Source organism: Mirounga leonina, unplaced genomic scaffold, assembly GCF_011800145.1.
Source record: "Mirounga leonina isolate KUSES-001 unplaced genomic scaffold, KU_Mleo_1.0 Mir_101529, whole genome shotgun sequence".
Lineage (NCBI taxonomy): Eukaryota > Metazoa > Chordata > Mammalia > Carnivora > Phocidae > Mirounga > Mirounga leonina.
The window spans coordinates 717,278-737,192 of record NW_023270143.1 but is presented as its reverse complement, the minus strand read 5'-3'; the positions used below and the strand labels follow the sequence as shown (position 1 = coordinate 737,192).

Genomic DNA, 19,915 nt, shown 5'->3' with positions numbered 1-19,915 from the left:
CCAACAATATATTGAAAAAAAAAAAACAACATTGACCACAATCAAGTGGGATTTATTCCCAAGATGCAAAGGTGGTTCAATATTTGCAAATCGCATCACATCAATAAGCAAAAGGATAAAAAATGTATGATCATTTCAATAGACACAGAAAAAGCGTTTGACAAAGTACAACATCCATTCATAATAAAAACCCTCAATAAAGTAGGTTTAGAGGGAACACACCTCAACATAATAAAGATGATATATGAAAAACCCACAGTGAACATCATACTCAATGAGGAAAAACAGACAACTTTACCCTTAAGGTCAGGAATAAGACAAGAATGTCCACTGTCACAACTTTTATTCAACATGCTACTGGAAGTCCTAGCCACAGCAATCAGACAAGAAATAAATTGGTAAGGAAGAAGTAAAATGTTCACTATTAGCAGATGACATGATACTCTATACAGAAAACCCTGAAGTCTCCACCAAAAAATTACTAGAACTGATAAAATGAATTCAGTAAAGTCACAGGATACAAGATCTATGTACAGAAATCTGCTGTATTTCCATAGATTAATAATGAAGCAAAAAAAGAGAAATTATGAAAGCAACAACCATTTACAATTGAACCAAAAATAAAGTATCTAGGAATAAACTTAACCAAGGAGGTGAAAGAACATTACTCTGAAAACTATAAAACACTGATTGAAAGAAATTGAAGATGACACAAAGAAATGGAAAAACATTCCATGCTCATGGACTAGAAGAACAAATATCATTAAAATGTCCATACTACATGAAGCAATGTACACATTTAAAGCATCCCTAACAAAATACCAACAACATTTTTCACAGAACTAGAACAAGCAATCCTAAAATTTGTACAGAACCACAAAAGACCCTGAATAACCAAAGCAAACTTGAAAGAGCCAAGCAAAGCGAGACATCAAATTCCAGACTTCAAGTTATATTACAAAGATGTAGTGATCAAAACAGTATGGTACTGCACAAGACAAGCACACAGATCAAAGGAACAGAGTAGAAAACCCAGAAATGAACCCAGAACTATATGGTAAATTAATCTTTGACAAAGCAGGAAAGAATATGCAATGGGAAAAAAGTCTCTTCAACAGGTGGTGTTGAAAAAACTGGACAGCAACATGCAAAAGAATGAAACTTGACCACTTTCTTACACCATACACAAAAATAAATTCAAAATGGATTGAAGACCTAAATTTGCAACCTGAAGCACATACGAATATGTACTATGATGAAGAATATGTGAGATTTATATATATATATTATACATGATTTTGTGTTCTACAACTTCAATGAATTTATCAGTTCTAATATTTTCTTGGTGGAATCGTTTTAAAATTTTTTTTTAAATTTAAATTGTTTAGTTAACATACAGTGTATTATTAGTTTCAGGGGTAGAATTTAGTGATTCTTCAGTTGCATATAACACCCAGTGCTCATTACATCAAGTGTCCTCTTTAATGCCCATCACCCAATTATCCCACCCTCCCCCAACCTTCCCTCTAGCAACTCTCATTTTGTTTCTAATAGTTAAGAGTCTCTTATGGTTTCATCCCTCTTTGTTTTTATCTTATTTTATTTTTCCTTCCCTTCCCCTATTTCATCTATTTTGTTTCTTAAACTCCACATATGAGTGAAATCATATGGTATTTGTCTTTCTGTAACAGACTTATTTTGCTTAGCATAATATCCTCCAGTTCCAACCACATCATTGCAAATGACAAGATTTCATTCTTTTTGATGGCTGAGTAATATTCCATTATATATATACACCACATCTTTATCCATTCATCTGTCAATGCACATCTGGGCTCTTTCCATATTTTGGCTACTGTGGACATTACTGCTATAAACATTGGGGGTGGGGCGCCTGTGTAGCTCAGTCAGTTAAGCAACTGTCTTCAGCTCAGGTCATGGTCCCAGGGCCCTGGGATTGAGGCCCCCATGGGGTTCCCAGCTTAGCGGGGAGCCTGCTTCTCCCTCTCCTCCCTGCTTGTGCTCTCTGTTGCTATCTCTGTCTCTCTCTCTCAAATAAATAAATAAAATCTTTTAAAAATTAAAAAAAAACATTGGGGGTGCATGTGCCCCTTCGAATTGTTATTTTTGTATCCTTTGGATACCCAGTAGTGCAATTGCTGGGTCATTGGGTAGTCCTATTTTTAACTTTTTGAGGAACCTCCATTCTGTTTTTTTCAGAGGGCTGCACCAGTTTGCATTCTAGTGGTGTTAATGTCCCCTAGTATTATTGTATTATTATCAAATAGTTCCTTTATGTTTGTTGTTAACAGTCTTATGTATTTGGGTTCTCCTATATTGGGTTCATAAATATTTACAGTTGTTAGGTCTTCTTGTTGGATTGTTCCCTTATTATTATAAAGTATCCTTTTTCATCTCTTTTTACAGTCTTTGTTTTAAAGTCTATTTTCTCTAAGAATTGCTACTCTGTATTTCTTTTCACATCCATTTGCATGATAAATGTTTCTCTATCCACTCACTAACAATCTGTAGGTGCCTTTAGGTGTAAAATGAGTTTCATGTAGACAGCGTATAGATGGGTCTTGTTTCTTTATCCAGTCTGTAACCCTATGTCTTTTGATTAGAGTGTTTAGTCCATTTATATTCAAAGTAATTATTGACAGATATGTATTTAGTGCCATTTTATTATTTTCCTGTTTTTTTCTTTTTTCAGTTTCTTAGTTTACATACAGTGTAACATTAGTTTCAGATGTACAATTTAGTGATTCAACACTTACATACAACACCCAGTGCTCATCACAACAAGTGAACTCCTTAATCACCATCACCTATTTAAGCCGCTTTCCCACCTACCCTCTGGTAACCATTAGTTTGTACTCAATAGTTAGGAATCTGTTTCTTGGTTTGCCTCTCTCTTTTTTCCTCTATGATCACTTGTTTCTTAAATTCCACATATGGGGAAAATTACATGATATTTGTCTTTCTCTGACTGACTTATTTCGCTTAGTATAATACTGTCTACCTCAACCCACATGGTTATAAATGATAAGATTTCATTCTTTTTTTTGTTTCAAGTTTTTATTTAAATTCAGGTTATTAAACATACAGTGTAATATTAGTTTCAAGAGTAGAATTTGGTGATTCATCACTTAAATATAAATCCAGTGCTCATCACAATTGCCCTCCTTAATACCCATCACTCATTTAGCCCATCCCCCAAGCACCTCCCCTTCCAGCAACCCTCAGTTTTTTTCTCTATAGGTAAGAGTCTGTTTTATGGTTTGCCTCTCTTTTCCCCCATGTTCAATCTGTTTCATTTCTTGAATTCCATATATGAGTGAAATCATATGGCAGTTCTCCTTCTCTGTCTGACTTGTTTCATTTAGCATAATATACCCTAGCTCCATCCATGTTGTTGCAAATGACAAGATTACATTCTTTTTTATAGCTGAGTAATATTCCATCGCATATATACTTCTTTATCCATTCATCAGTCGATGGACATTTGGGCTCTTTCCATAATTTGGCTATTGTTGATAATGCTGTTATAAACATCACGGTGCATGTGTTCCTTTGAATCATTATTTTTGTATCCTTTGTGTAAATACCTACTAGTACAATTGCTGGATGATAGGGTAGGGTATTTTTAACTTTTTCAGGAAACTCCATACTGTTTTCCAGCATTGCTGCACTAGTTAGCATTCCCACCAACAGTGTAAGAGGGTTCTCTTTCTTCAAATCCTCACCAGCACCTGTTGTTTCCTGTGTTGTTAATTTTAGCCATTCTGACATGTGTGAAGTGGTATCTCATTGTAGTTTTGATTTGTATTTCCCTGATGATGAGTGATGTTGAGCATCTTTTTACGTGTCTGTTAGCTATCTGTATGTCTTCTTTGGAAAAATGTCTATTCTTTTCTTCTGCCCATTTCTTAACTGGATTATTTGTTTCCTGGGTGTTGAGTTTCATAAGTTCTTTATGTATTTTGGATACTAACCCTTTATCCAATATGTCATTTGCAAATATCTTCTCCCATTCCATAAGTTGCCTTTTTTTTCTTATTTTTTTTATTATGTTATGTTAGTCACCATACAGTACATCATTAGTTTTTGATGTAGTGTTCCATGATTCATTGTTTGCAATGACTCCCAGTGCTCCATGCAATACATGCCCTCCTTAAACCCATCACTGGCCTAACCCATACTCCCACCCCCACCCTTCTAAAACCCTCAGTTTGTTTCTCAGAGTCCATAGTCTCTCATGGTTCGTATCCCCCTCTGATTTCCCCCCCTTCCATAGGTTGCCTTTTAGTTTTGTAGACTGTTTCCTTTGCTGTGAAGAAGCTTTTTATTTTGATGAAATCCCAATAGTTTATTTTTGTTTTTGTTTTCCTTGCCTCAGGAGACATCTAATAAGAAGTTGCTATGGTCAATGTCAAAGAGGTTACTTCCTATGTTCTCCTCTAGGATTTTAATGGTTTCCTGTCTCACATTTAGGTCTTTCATCCATTTTGAATTTATTTTTGTGTATAGTGTAAGAAAGTGTTCAGGTTCTATACTTTTGCATTTTTCCCAATACCATTTATTAAAGAGACTGTCTTTTTCCCACTTCATAGTCTTTCCTAATTTGTTGAAGGTTAATTGACTGTATAGTTTAGTTAATAGACTGTATAGCTTATTTCTGGGTTTTCTATTCTGTCCTATTGATCTATGTGTTTATTTTTGTGCCAGTTCTATAGTATTTGATCACTATAGCTTTGTAATATAACTTGAAGTCTGGAATTGTGATGCCTCCAGCTTTGCTTTTCTTTTTCAAGATTGCTTTGGCTATTCAGGGTCTTTGGTCATACAAATTTTTAGGATTGTTTGTTCTAGCTCTGTGAAAAAAATGCTGGTGTTATTTTAATAGGGATTACATTACATGTGTAGATTGGTTTGGGTAATACAGATATTTTAACAATATTTGTTCTTCCAATCCATGAGCATGGAATGTTTTTCCATTTCTTTGTGTCATCTTCAATTTCTTTCATCAGTGTTTTATAGTTTTCAGAGTATAGGCCTTTTACCTCTTTGGTTAGGTTTATTCCTAGGTATCTTTTTTGTTTTTGGTGCAATTGTAAATGGGATCGATTCCTTAATTTCTCATTTGGCACTTCATAATTGGTGTATAGAAATGCAACAGATTTCTGTATGTTGATTTCATAAGATTTTGGTTGTTCCTGAAGGTTTTCTCTGATCTTTTCCTCTCTTTCTCTCTATCACGGTTTTCTGGTTTTATTTAGTGATATGTTTAGATTTCTTTCTCTTCATTCTTTGTATATCTATTAGTGGTTTTTGATATGTGTTTATAATTAGGTTTGTATATAACATCTTCTGCATACAGTAGTCTACATTAGGTTGATGGTCATGTAAGTTTTTTAAATTTTGTTTTTATTTTTATATTTATTTAAAATCAATTAATTAAAATATAGTATAATATTAGTTTCAGAGGTAGGGTTTAGTAACTCATCAGTTGCGTATAACACCCAGTGCTTGTTACATCAAGTGCCCTCCTTAATGCCCATCACCCAGTTACCCCATCCCGACACCTACCTCCCCTCCAGCAACCCCCAGTTTGTTTACTATAGTTAAGAATCTCTTATGGTTTGTCTCCATCTCTGATTTCATCTTATTTTTTTTTCCTTCCCTTCCCCAATGTTCATCTGTTTTGTTTCTTAAATTCCACATATGAGTGAAATCATATTATATTTATCTTTCTCTGACTGGCTTATATATGCTCTAGTTCCATCCATGTGATTGCAAATGGCAAGATTTCATTCTTTTTGATGGCTGAGTAATATTCCTATATATATATACACATATACATACATATATATATATAGAGAGAGAGAGAAAGACTGAGTAATATGTATACAGGCTGAGTAATATTCATATATATATTATATATATGTTATATATATTATATATATATATCACATCTTTATCCATTCATCTGACAATGCACACCTGGGCTCTTTCTGTATTTTGGCTATTGTAAACATTGCTGCTATTAACATTGGGGTGCATGTGACCTTTCAAATCACCATGTTTGTATCCTTTAGATAAATACCTAGTAGCACAATTGCTAGATCATAGGGTAGTTCTATTTTTAACTTCTTGAGGAACCTCCATACTATTTTCCAGAGTGGCTGTTCCAGCTTGCATTCCCACCAACAGTGTAAGCGGGTTCCCCTTTCTCCACATCCTCACAACCTGTTTCCTGACATTAACTTCAGCCATTGTGATGGGTGTGAGGTGGTATCTCACTGGGTTTGTTTTTTTTTTTTTTTTTTTTTTTTGTATTTCCCTGATGCCAAGTGATGTTGAGCATTTTTTCATGTGTCTGTTGGCCATTTGTATGTCTTCTTTGGAGAAATGTCTCTTCATGTTTTCTGCCCATTTCTTGATAGGATTATTTGGTTTTTAGATGTTGAGTTTGATGGTCATGTATGTTTTAACCAATTCTTTACTTCTCGCCTCCCCACATTTTAGGTGTATGGCATCATATTTTACATCCTTTTATTTGTGATTTCTTTCACTAATTTTTACAGAAATATTCATTTTTACTGCTTTTGCATTTCCTACTTTCATATGGTCACTTTGGGTCTCCCCTTTCCACTCAAGTCCCCAATAATATTTCTTACAGGGCTGGCTTGGTGGTCATGAAATCCTTTAGTTTTTGCTTGTCTGGGGAACTCTTTATCTCTCCATCCATTCTGAATGATAGCCTTGCTGTGTATTCTTGGCTGCAGATTTTTCCCATTCAGCATTTTGAACCTATCATGCCACTTTCTTCTGGCTTTCAAGTTTCTGCTGAGAAATCCCCTGCTAGCCTTATGGGCTTTCCCTTGTATGTAACTGTCTTCTTTTGTCTTGATGCTTTAAAAAATTTTTTCCTTCATCAGTACATTTTGCCATTTTAATTACAGTATGTCTTGATGTGGATCCACTTTTGTTGATTTTGTTGGAGGTTCTCATTGCCTTCTGGATCTGGTTATTTGTTTCCTTCCCTAGATTAAGGAAACTTTCAGCTATTATTTCTTCAAATAAATGTTGTACCCCCTTTTCTCTCTCTTCCTCTTCTGGGACTCCTATAATATGAATGTGATTACATGTGATGGAGACACTGAGTCCCCTAAGTCTATTATCATGTTGCATAATTCTTTTTTTCCTCTTTTATTCAACTTGATTACTTTCCATTATTCTGGTTTCTAGGTCATTAATTCTTTCCTCTGCTTCTTCCAGCCTGCTGCTCATTCTATCAAGTATGTTTCTCATTCCATTTATTTATCTCTGCTATGTTATTCCTTATCCCTGTGTTAGGGGTCTCACTGATGTCTTCTACTCTTTTCTCAAGTCCAGTGAGTATCTTTATCATCATTACTTTAAATTCTCTATCGTGTATGTTACATTTATCTGTTTTGCTTAGATCTCTGGTAATGGCCTTCTTCTATTTTTTTGGGGGGGGTGGGGATAAGTTTCTCTATCTTCTCATTTTGTCTAAGTCTCTGTGCCTAGTTAGAGTTAGAGAGGACACAAGTGTACTTTTTGGCTATATGAGTTATATTTGCACTATATTAAGTGGAAGCATTTTAGTGTAAATATGGGACTAAGGGTATATGTGGATATTGGACAACCAAAGGCATGAAACTTAATGACTGACTAACATCTAAATCCTCAACCTGTTGTGGAAGATTCCCCCCTCATTTGAATCTTGGTGGGAGGCAGGCCCCACTTCCTACTGTAGAAACTGAAGATGGTCAGATAATTCCTTTCCCTGACCACCAGGCAGCAAGGGTTGAACACTCTGCTTATGGCTTTGAATCTGGAGTCATAAACACAAAGGAGACAGGAATATAAAAACCAACAGATGGATGATAGATTAGAGGAATATATTTGCAATGTGCAAAAATGACAAAAGGTTAATAACTAAAAAAGAAGACAGTAAACCCAATAGGAAACTAGGCATAGGATATGGAGAGTAATTTACAGAAGGTAAGCTTGAATATATTGAGATTTTCAAGTTTGCTAATAAATAGGGAAATGAAAATTAAAGTAACAGTGAGAAATCACTACAAGAATGGCAATATGTAGAAATTCAGATATTATCAATGCTGATGAGGATGTGAGGAAAGGGAAAACTATGGGTGGCAGTGTAAACTGGTACAGGTATTCCAGAGATTAATTTGGCCATACCTCCTGAAATTAAATATGTGTAGAGCCTACAACCCAGCAATTGTCCTCCTGAATACATCTTCCAGAGAAATTCTCCCACAGGTCCTTAAGGAAATATAGTTGAGGTTGTTTGTTGTAGCATTGTTTGTTGTAGTGAAGAATTGGGAGCAATCTATGTGTCCATCACCATGGGACCAGATAAGCAAACTGTAGTATATTTATAGTATAGAAAACATAAAACAATAAAAAGAAATGAGCTAAATTTACTATAGCCATACAGATAGGTCTCCAAAGTCTAGCATTGAGTGAAAAGGTAAAAACAGAAGGAGATTTACAACATAACACCATTTATGTAATTATAAAACAACCTGTCTATTTTCATGGGTATGCATATATCTAAATAAACATATGGAAGATGGATTGGAAGTGTATTAACATGAAATAAACTCAAGTAGCTCACTGAGGTGGGCAGTAGAATGGGAGTGGGGATGGGAACTGAAAGGGAAAAATAATAATACAATGAAATAAAGCAAAAGAGGGGCCTTGAAGGAACAGAGGAAAATAACGTGCCATGGATTGAAGAGCATGAGTAAGACAATGCCGAAGTTGACCACAAATAACTGGGCCCAGACAGGAGGGCTAGAGTTCAGCCGTAGTGGTGTGTGGTGGTAGGATGACGTCTGGGGGTTGCAGCAGTGGGGGTAGCAGGACCAGTGGCAGCATTCTAACGTGGCTGTTCACCCAGGGTGGCCTTAGCTGTGGCTTCCGTGTCTCCAGGCTTCTGTGAACTACATGATAACCTAGTAATAAGTCCCTTTTCTACTTAAGTTAACTAGAGTTTCTGTTACTGACATCAAGAATCCTGATTGAGACATCTTGCATTTCATTGAAGAACATCCTCAAGTAACTTCTTAAGAAAGGTAAAATTTGGGGTCTTTGCATGTCTGAAATGTAGCATTATTTTATCTTCATATTTGGCTGATAGTTTGGCTTTAGAAGTCTATGTTCAAAATATTTTTTCTTCTGAAGTTTTGAAGGTATTGCATTTAGTGTGTAGTGTTGCTGATTAGAAGTTGGGTTCTATTATTTTCATTCTTTTGTTAACAATCTGTTTCCCCACCATTTTTTAAAAAATTTATGCTCTGCTTTGAAATGCCATAATGGTAGGCCCGGTAGTGGGATGTTTTATTCCTCATATGTTTTGATAGACACATGGTGAGCAAGCTCTTTTAATCTAAAGACTCACAACTCTCTACTCTGAAAAATTATTTTATTTATTAATGTTCTGTTCTTTTTTTATTTAAATTCAATTAGCAAAGGTATAGTACATCATTGGTTTTTGATATAATGTTCAATGATTCATCAGTTCAGTGTAACACCCAGTGCTCATCACATCACATGCCCTCCTTAATGCCCATCACCTAGTTACCCCACCCCCCTACCCACCTCCCTTTTCCGCAATCCTCAGTTTGTTTCCCAGAGTCAAGAGTCTTTCATGGTTTGTCTCCCTCTCTGATTTCTTCCCATTCAGTACCCCCCCACCCCTACTTCAATGGATGAATGGATAAAGATGTGGTTCATATATACAATGGAATGTTACTCAGCCATCAGAAAGGATGAATATCTACATGGATGGAACTGGAGGGTATTATGCTAAGTGAAATAAGTCAATCAGAGAAACAATTATCATATGGTTTCACTCATATGTCCTGTTCTTTATTTTTGTTCTTCTTTCTTTCTATAATTCCTATTATTTGGATGTATCTCCTGAATGATTGTCTTTGTCTTTGCATTTTATTTTCTCTCACATTTTCCACATCTTTGTCTGGCTATTTTTAAAGATTTTTTTTTTATTGGGATAATTGTAGATTCACATTCAGTTTTAAGAAATAATATATTTTGCCTAGTTTCCCAAATTATAACATTTTGCAGAATCTTAATTTGATATCACAACTAAGATATTTTTTTAAATAGTATACTTTTATTTTTAATCAGTTGTATGTTTACAAAAAAATTGAGTGGAAAGTACTTAGAGTTCCCACACACTTCCTCAATCTCCCCTCAGTTTGCCCTATTACTAACAGCTTACATTAGCGTGGTACATTCATTACAATTGACAAGTTGATATTGGTATATTACTAATCACTAAACTCTATAGTTTATGTTAGGTTCATTCTGTGTTGTGCATTCTCTGGGTTTTGACAAATGCATTATGACATGTGTCCACCATTACAGTATTAAACCAAATATTTCTGCTACCCTAAAAATTACTTTTGCTCCATCACCCTCCCTCCCCCCAAACCCCTATCAACCAGCAATTTTATTTTGTCTCCATGGTATTGTTTTTTAAATTGTGGTGAAATACACATAACATATTTACCACTTTAACCATTTTTAAGTGTACAGTTCAGTAGTGTAAATATATTCACATTGTTGTGCAACCATTTTGCAGGAGTTTTTCATCTTGCAAAACTTAAAATATCTACTTATTAAACAACAACTCCCATTACTCCCTACGCCTAGCCCCTGGCAGCCACCATTCTCCTTTCTGTCTCTATATGGACTTGACTACTCAAGGTACCTCTATAAATAGAATCATACAGTATTTGTCTTTTTGTGACCACCCATTTCATTTAGTGTAATGTTCTCAAATTCATCTATGTTGTAGCATGTGTAAGAATTTCCTTCCGGGTGCCTGGGTGGCTCAGTCGTTAAGCGTCTGCCTTCGGCTCAGGTCATGATCCCAGGGTCCTGGGATCAAGTCTCACATCGGGCTCCCTGCTCAGCGGGAAGCCTGCTTCTCCCTCTCCCACTCACTCCCCCTGCTTGTGTTCCTGCTCTCGCTATGTCTCTCTCTGTCAAATAAATAAATAAAATCTTAAAAAAAAAAAAAGAATTTCCTTCCTTTGTAAGGCTAAATAATATTTCATTTTATGTATATACTACATTTTGTTTCTCCATTCATCTGTCAGTGGACACTATTTTTGCTTCCACTTCTTGGCTACTGTGATTAATGCTGCAATGAACATGGCAAAAATATCTCTTCAAGACCCTGTTTTCAATTCTTTTGGGTGTGTACCCAGAGTTGAATTGCTGGAACATATGGTAATTCTACTTTTAATTTTTTGTGGAACCACCACACTGTTTTCCATAGTGGCTACACCATTTTACATTTACAACAGCAGTGCTCAAGGGTCCAATTTCTCTACATCCTTGCCAAAATTTGTTATTTTTGGTTTTTTTATGGTAGCAATCTTAATGAGTATAAGCTGATACCTTATTATAATTTGAATTTGCATTTCCCAAATGATTAGTGACATTGAGCATCTATTCATATGCTCATTGGTCATTTTTATATCTTCTTTGAAGAAATGTCTCCTCAATTCATTTGCCAATTTTAAAAATAGGGTTTTTGTGCTGTTGAGTTGTAGAAGTTCTTTATATACTCTAGGTATCAATCCCTTATCAGATCTATGACTTACAAATATTTCCCCCATTCCACAGGTTGCCTTTTAACTCTGTTGATTTTTTTTTTTTTTATGTATAGAAGTTCTTAAAAGTTTGATGGGGTCTGGGCGCCTGGGTGGCTCAGTTTGTTAAGCGACTGCCTTTGGCTCAGGTCATGATCCTGGAGTCCCAGGATCGAGTCCCGCATCGGGCTCCCTGCTCATCAGGGAGTCTGCTTCTCCCTCTGACCCTCACCCCTCTCATGCTCTGTCTCTCATTCTTTCTCTCAAATAAATAAATAAAATCTTTTTTAAAAAAAAGGTTTGATGGGGCCCAATTTATCTATTTTTACTTTTGTTACTTGTACTTTTGGTGTCATATCCAAGAAATCATTGCCAAATCTGATGTCATGAAGTTTTTTACTTACGTTTTATTCTGAGTTTTATCATTTTACATGTATGTTTAGACCTTTGGTTCCTTGGGACGCCTGGGTGGCTCAGTCAATTAAGCGTCTGCCTTCTGCTCAGGTCATGATCGCAGGGTCCTGGGATCCAGTCCTGCATCGGGCTCCCTGCTCAGTGGGGGCCCTGCTTCTCCTGCTTGCTGCTCCCCCTGCTTGTGCTGTCTCTCTTGCTCTCTCTCTGACAAATAAATAAATAAATAAGATCTTTTAAAAATTTTTTAGAAAAGACCTTTGGTTCCTTTTGAGATAATTTTTGTAAATGGTGTAAGAACTTCATTCTTTTGATGTGGATCTCATTTTCCCAACACTATTTGGTGAAGAGTCTGTCCTTTCTCCATTGAATGGTCTTGGCACCATTTCTCAAATTTGTGAGCATAGAGTTGCTCATAATGTTTCTTTTTTTTTTTTTTTTACATTCTTAGCATATTTTATTATATTGGCTGGAATGCTCTAAATTCATGAAAGCCTTTGAGAAAATCTTCAATTCCCAACCGTTTAAAAAAGTGTGTTGAACCCCACCCCACCCCCAAAAAAGAGAAAAAGACAAAATAGAGAAGTAATGATCTGGACAGATGCACAACAGCATGCCTTAGTTCCTCCCCTATCCCCAGCTGCTATCTGGTGATGAAGAATTCTCAGAAAGCAGATGTTTTTAAAATTCATATATGATCTCACCAGTGTAAAGAACCAATAACAACACTGATCTGGTGCCTCTGCTCACTCTTTGCAGACCAATTTTTGAAGTCCTAAGGTGTAATTATACATTTCACATGCATTTGTGAGATATGTAAACATTGTGTTTATATCCCACATGAGTCAGGCTAAAGGTTTTCTAAATACTGTGTGTGGCAATGGAAACTTCATGCTGTATCAAGTCAGTATCAGTATTAAGCTAAGGAACTCTATAATGAAATATCATAGACATTTACTGAAAACCAATATAAAAATCTGGCCCAGAAAGACCAGAACAGAAATATGCAATTTTCTTGATTTAAGATGGTCAAGTGTGTGTTTAAAAAAAAAAAAAAAAAAAAGCTCTACACACTGTTTAAGACAAGTATGTATAAGAAGCTTTTTTGTGTGTACTGACTTTATCATGACAGCTCTAGCTGATTGTTTATGAAGGTTTAGGGATACACATGTTCAGCAGTGCACAAGAGAAGTAAACTCTGAAAAAGGCAATTTCTTGGGTTTAGGAAGGATGGTATTCTGGGAAGTACTTCAGAAGAACAGAGAATAATTCTAGGATTATAGCCAGGAAGGACTGGAAGACTTCAGGAGATGCTTCAGATTCTTCTAGATTTTGAATGTTGAATAAGCCACTGAAGTGTGATATCTATATTATCCTTTTCTTTGCAAGAAATTGAATAGCAGCAAATTTCTCTATCCTGAATAGCAGACAGGTTCATTTTTTCAATTGGCTGTTTCTCATCCAAGGCATTAGGAAGATCTCTCTTGTTTCAAGTACTAGCAGTGGAATTCCTTGTAATTGTGGTTTATCTAGAAGATTATGTAGTTCATTTAGAGAGGCTTCTTCTATCTTTTCATGATCGGCAGCATCTATCATGTAAACAATGGCATTGACTCCTCTGCAGTACCATTCCCACATGCTCTGGAATCGGGGTTGTCTTCCTATGTCCCAAATCTTTATTGTGACGTTATCTTTAGTTACTTTCCTCATGTTGAAGCCCACTGTGGGTATTGTATGTTCACTAAATTGACCTGACGCAATGACATTGACCAAGGCGATCTTGCCTGAGTACTGCAGCCCCACTAGCGTCAGCTCCATCTCTTCCTTCCAGAAGAGTGAGCAAAACCAGTCCAGCAGGCGGGAGATGAATGCCAGCATGATCGCGGCTGGGAGGGAGAACAGCAGCAGCGACGGCTCCCACACAAACGGGCCTCAGCCCCAACCCCTCAACAGCTCCTCTGGGCCACGGCACACCACTGGCCCGTAATATTTCTTTATTATCCTTTTAATGTCTATGTTGAAGAGTCTGTCCTTTTTCCATGGTCTTGGCACCATTTCTCAAATTTGTGAGCATAGAGTTGCTCATAATATTTCTTTATTATCTTTTTAATGTCTATGGGATCAGTAATGATGACCCCTCTTCTATTTCTGATATTAGTAATTTTGATATCAGTAATTAATGTCTAGACTTTTTTCTTAGTTAGCCTCGCTAGAGGTTAGTCAATTTTTTTCTAAAGATTTATTTATTTATTTTAGAAAAAGAGAGAGAGAGAGTGGAGGGAGGGGCAGAGGCAGAGAATCTTCAAGCCGACTCCCCACTGAGTGTGGAGCCCAATGCAGGGTTCATGTCCCATGACCCATGAGATCATGACCTGAGCCTAAACCAAGAGTTGGATGCTTAACTGACTGAACCACCTAGGTGTCCCTTGGTTAATCAATTTTATTTATCTTTTCAAAGAATCAGGTTTTGCTTTCATTGATTATTCACTGTTGATTTCCTATTTTTAATTTAATTGATTTGTGCTTTAACTTTTCTTTTCTTCTGCTTATGTTGGATTTTGTTTGTTCAGCTTTTTCTAGTTTCCTAAAGTGAAAGTTTATATGATTGGTTTTTAGATCTTCCTTATTTTCTGATATATGCATTAAATGCTATAAATGACAATCTAGTCACAGCTTTTACTACACCCCACAAATTTTAGCAATGTATGCTTTCATATTCATTTGGTTTGAAATATTTTAAAAATTCTCTTGTGATCTATGTGTTTTCAAGAAGTGTGTTGTTTAATCTTCAAGTATTTGGGGGTTTTCCAGATATGTTTATATTAATTCCCTTGTGATCTAGGACATATTTAGTAGGATTTCTATTCTTTCGAATCTGTCAACATGTGTTATGGCTCAGAATGTGGTCTATCTTGTGAATGTTCCTTTTCAGCTTGAGAACAATGTGTATTCCACTGTTGTTGGAGGCAATATTCTATGGATGTCAATTAAATGCAATGGCATTCAGTTCAACTGTGTCCTTATTAATAAATATTTTCCCCTCAGTGGTTTCTTTCAAGAATTTTTTGTCTTTGATTTTCTTTAACGTGACTATCATGTGTCTAGGTGTTGTTTTATTTTTGTTTTGTTCTGTTGTTTTTGGTATTTATACTGCTTGGTGTTCTCTGAGTTCCCTAATTCTGTGGCTTGGTGTCTGACATTAATTTGGTCATTATTTTGGTCAGTCATTATTACTCCAAGTATTTCTTCTGTTCCTTTCTCTCTGTCTTCTCCTTCTGGTATTCCCATTACACATATGTTACACCATGTCTAATTGTTCCACAGTTCTTGGATAATCTGTTAGGTCTTTTCACTTTTTCTCTCTTACATTTCAGTTTTGGAAGCTTCCATTAACATTTCCTCAAGCTCACTGATTCTTTTTTCAGCCATGTCCAGTCAATTGATAAGCCCATCAAAGGCATTCTTCATTTCTGTGTATTTGATTTCTTACATTTCCTTTTTATGCTTTCTTAAGCTTTCCTAACTCTCTGATTGCATTACCCATCTGTTCTTGCATATTGCCCACTTTTTCTATTAAAGCTCTTAGCATATTAATCGTAGTTATTTTATATTCCTTGTCTGATAATTCCAACACCTCTACTATATCTGATTCTTGTTTTGATGCCTGCTGTGTTTGTTCTAAGTGTGTTTTTGTCTTTTAGTATACCTTACAATTTTTTGTAGAAAGCCAAAATAATGTACGGAGTAAAATGAACTGAGATAAATAGGTCTTTAACATGAGTTTTGTGTTTATCTAGGTAGGGGTTAACATGTGCTTATAGGGTTTCCTGTAGCTTTAGGAGTCAGAAGATGAAATTTCCTCTGTTGTCCATATTTTTGTCTCCCTGTTGCCTTTTGTTTTCCCTTGAAATCTCTTCTCTTTTGTAGATTTTGTTTATTTTTTGAGAGAGAGCATGAGCATGGGGAGGGGCAGAAGGAGAGGGAGAGGGATATGCAGACTCCCTGCTGAGCTAGGAGCCCAATACAGGGCTCCATCCCAGGACCCCAAGATCATGACCTGAGCCAAAGTTAGTCACTTAACTGACTGAGCCACCCAGGTGCCCCTGAAATCTTTTCTTAAGTAATGTATGTGGTGCACGGTTTGTTCAGTTGTATTCCTCTATTATTATATAGGAGTTCTACTGTGCTAAGGTGTCAGGTGAGGAGAATTGTTCTGTATTCCTAGGATGAGATCTCCATCTGTTATTGACCTGGCCCTTAGACTGTGAACCTCAAAAGTGCTTCTCAGTTTTGTTTTTGTTTTCCTTCTTAGGTGAGACAGGAGGGCTACAAAGGGCTGGAGTTTGGTGTTTTCATCAGGTCAGTTAGTATCTGTGGTAAAATCATTCCTCTTAAGAGCAAACCTTGTTTAGGAGAACACAATGCTGTGTATGTATTTAAAATGACGACTATTCCTCTCCCCATACCAGATGCAGGAGAGAATTTTCCCCCAAGCTTCACCATGAGAACCTGGTAGAGTGCCTGAAATTAAATCTCGGGAGTGTCAGAAACCACTAATACTAGGCTTCCCTGGAGGTTTTTTGTAAGATTTTATTTAAATTCCAGTTAGTTAACATACAGTGTAATATTAGTTTCAGGTGTACAAAATAGTGATTCAGCACTTTCATACAATACTTGGTGCTCATCACAAGTGCACTCCTTAATCCCTATCACCTATTTAACCCATTCCCCTACCCACCACCCCTCTGGTAACCATCAGTTTGTTCTCTATAGTTAAGAGTCTGTTTCTTGATCTCTCTCTCTCTCTCTTTCCTTCCCTCCCTTTTCCCCCTTTGCTTGTTTTGATTCTTAAATTCCACATATGAGTGAAATCAGTTCTTTCTCTAACTGACTTATTTCACTTAACATAATACTCTCTAGCTCCATCCATGTCATTGCAAATGGCAAGATTTCATTCTTTTTATGGCTGAGTAATATTATATATATACACACGCATATACACACATACATACCACATCTTCTTTATCCATTCATCAATTGACCAACATTTGGGCTGTTTCCATAATTTGGCTACTATAAACATAAGGCTGCTATAAACATAAGGGTTCATGTATATCTTTGAATTGGTATTTTTGTATTCTTTGAGTAAATACCTAACAGTACAATTGTTGGATTATAGGGTATTTTTATTTTTGAGGAACCTCCATTCTGTTTTCCAGAGTAGCTGCACCAGTTTTAATTCCCACCAACAGTGCAAGAGAGTTCCCTTTCTCCACATCCTCACCAACACCTGTTGTTTCCTGTGTTGTTAATTTTAGCCATACTAACAGGTGAGATGTCATATCTCATTGTAGTTTTGATTTGTAATTCCCTGATGATGAGTGATGTTGAGCATCTTTTCATGTGTTTGCTGGCCATCTGGATGGCTTCTTTGGAAAAATGTCTATTCATGTCTTCTGCCCATTTTTTCAGAGGTGGGAGGGGCAGAAGGAGAGGGGGAGAGAGAATCTTTAGTAGGCTTTACACGCAGTGCAAAGCCCTATGTGGGGTTCAATCTCACAACCCTAAGATCATGACCTGAGATGAAATCAAAAGTCAGATCCATAACCAACTGAGCCACCCAGGCAGCCCAACTTCTACCCACTTTTAAATGGGATTATTTGTATTTTGGGGTGTTCACTTTTATAAGTTCTTTATATATTTTGGGAACTAACCCTTTACCAGATGTGTCATTCACAAATATATTCTCCCATTCTGATGGCTGTCTTTTAGGTTTTTTTTTTTTTAATTATTTTTTTTATTCTTATGTTAATCCCCATACATTACATCATTAGTTTTAGATGAAGTGTTCCATGATTCATTGTTTGTGCATAACACCCAGTGCTCCATGCAGAATGTGCCCTCCTCAATACCCACCACCAGGCTAACCCATCCTCCCACCCCCCTCCCCTCTAGAACCCTCAGTTTGTTTTTCAGAGTCCATCGTCTCTCATGGTTCGTCTACCCCTCCGAGTTCCCCTGCTTCATTCTTCCCCTCCCGCTACCTTCTTCTTCTTCTTTTATTTTTTCTTAACATATATTGCATTATTTGTTTCAGAGGTACAGATCTGAGATTCAACAGTCTTGCACAATTCACAGCGCTTACCAGAGCACATACCCTCCCCAGTGTCTATCACCCACTCACCCCATCCCTCCCACCCCACCCCCCACTCCAGCAACCCTCAGTTTGTTTCCTACAATTAAGAATTCCTCATATCAGTGAGATCATATGATACATGTCTTTCTCTGTTTGACTTATTTCACTCAACATAATACCCTCCAGTTCCATCCACGTCATTGCAAATGGCAAGATCTCATTCCTTTTGATGGCTGCATAATATTCCATTGTATATATATACCACCTCTTCTTTATCCATTCATCTGTCGATGGACATCTTGGCTCTTTCCACAGTTTGGCTATTGTGGACATTGCTGCTATAAACATCGGGGTGCACGTACCCCTTCAGATCCCTACTTTTGTATCTTTGGGGTAAACACCCAGTAGTGCAATTGCTGGATCATATGGTAGCTCTATTTTCAACTTTTTGAGGAACCTCCATACAGTTTTCCAGAGTGGCTGCACCAGCTTGCATTCCCACCAACAATGTAGGAGGGTTCCCCTTTCTCCGCATCCCTGCCAACATCTGTCGTTTCCTGACTTGTTAATTTTAGCCATTCTGACTGGTGTGAGGTGGTATCTCATTGAGGTTTTGATTTGGATTTCCCTGATGCTGAGCGATATTGAGCACTTCTTCATGTGTCTGTTGGCCATTTGGATGTCTTCTTTGAAAAAATGTCTGTTCATGTCTTCTGCCCATTTCTTGATTGGATTCTTTGTTCTTTGGGTGTTGAGTTTGATGAGTTCTTTATAGATTTTGGATACTAGCCCTTTATCAGATATGTCATTTGCAAATATCTTCTCCCATTCTGTCGGTTGTCTTTTGGTTTTGTTGACTGTTTCCTTTGCTTTGCAAAAGCTTTTTATCTTGATGAAGTCCCAATAGTTCATTTTTGCCCTTGCTTCCCTTGCCTTTGGTGATGTTTCTAGGAAGAAGTTGCTTCAGCTGAGGTCAAAGAGGTTGCTGCCTGTGTTCTCCTTTAGGATTTTGATGGACTCCTGTCTCACATTGAGGTCTTTCAACCATTTTGAGTCTATTTTTGTGTGTGATGTAAGGAAATGGTCCAGTTTCATTCTTCTGCATGTGGCTATCCAATTTTCCCAACACCATTTGTTGAAGAGACTGTCTTTGTTCCACTGGACATTCTTTCCTGCTTTGTCAAAGATGAGTTGACCATAGAGTTGAGGGTCCATTTCTGGGCTTTCTATTCTGTTCCATTGATCTATGTGTCTGTTTTTGTGCCAGTACCATGCTGTCTTGATGATGACAGCTTTGTAATCGAGCTGGAAGTCCGGAATTGTGATGCCGCTGGCTTTGCTTTTCTTTTTCAACATTCCTCTGGCTATGCGGGGTCTTTTCTGGTTCCATACAAATTTTAGGATTATTTGTTCCATTTCTTTGAAAAAAGTGGATGGCATTTTGATGGGGATTGCATTGAATGTGTAGATTGCTCTAGGTAGCATTGACATCTTCACAATATTTGTTCTTCCAATCCATGAGCATGGAACGTTTTTCCATTTCTTTGTGTCTTCCTCAATTTCTTTCATGAGTATTTTATAGTTTTCTGAGTACAGATCCTTTGTCTCTTTGGTTAGATTTATTCCTAGGTATCTTATGGTTTTGGGTGCAATTGTAAATGGGATCGACTCCTTAATTTCTCTTTCT

The 19,915-nt window shown here is 36.8% G+C and overlaps 1 pseudogene; it reads right to left on the bottom strand.

The window, feature by feature from the left end:
• Positions 1-13,367: 13,367 nt before the first annotated feature.
• LOC118026482 lies at positions 13,368-13,970 on the bottom strand (annotated as a pseudogene).
• Between the last annotated feature and the right edge of the window lie 5,945 nt (positions 13,971-19,915).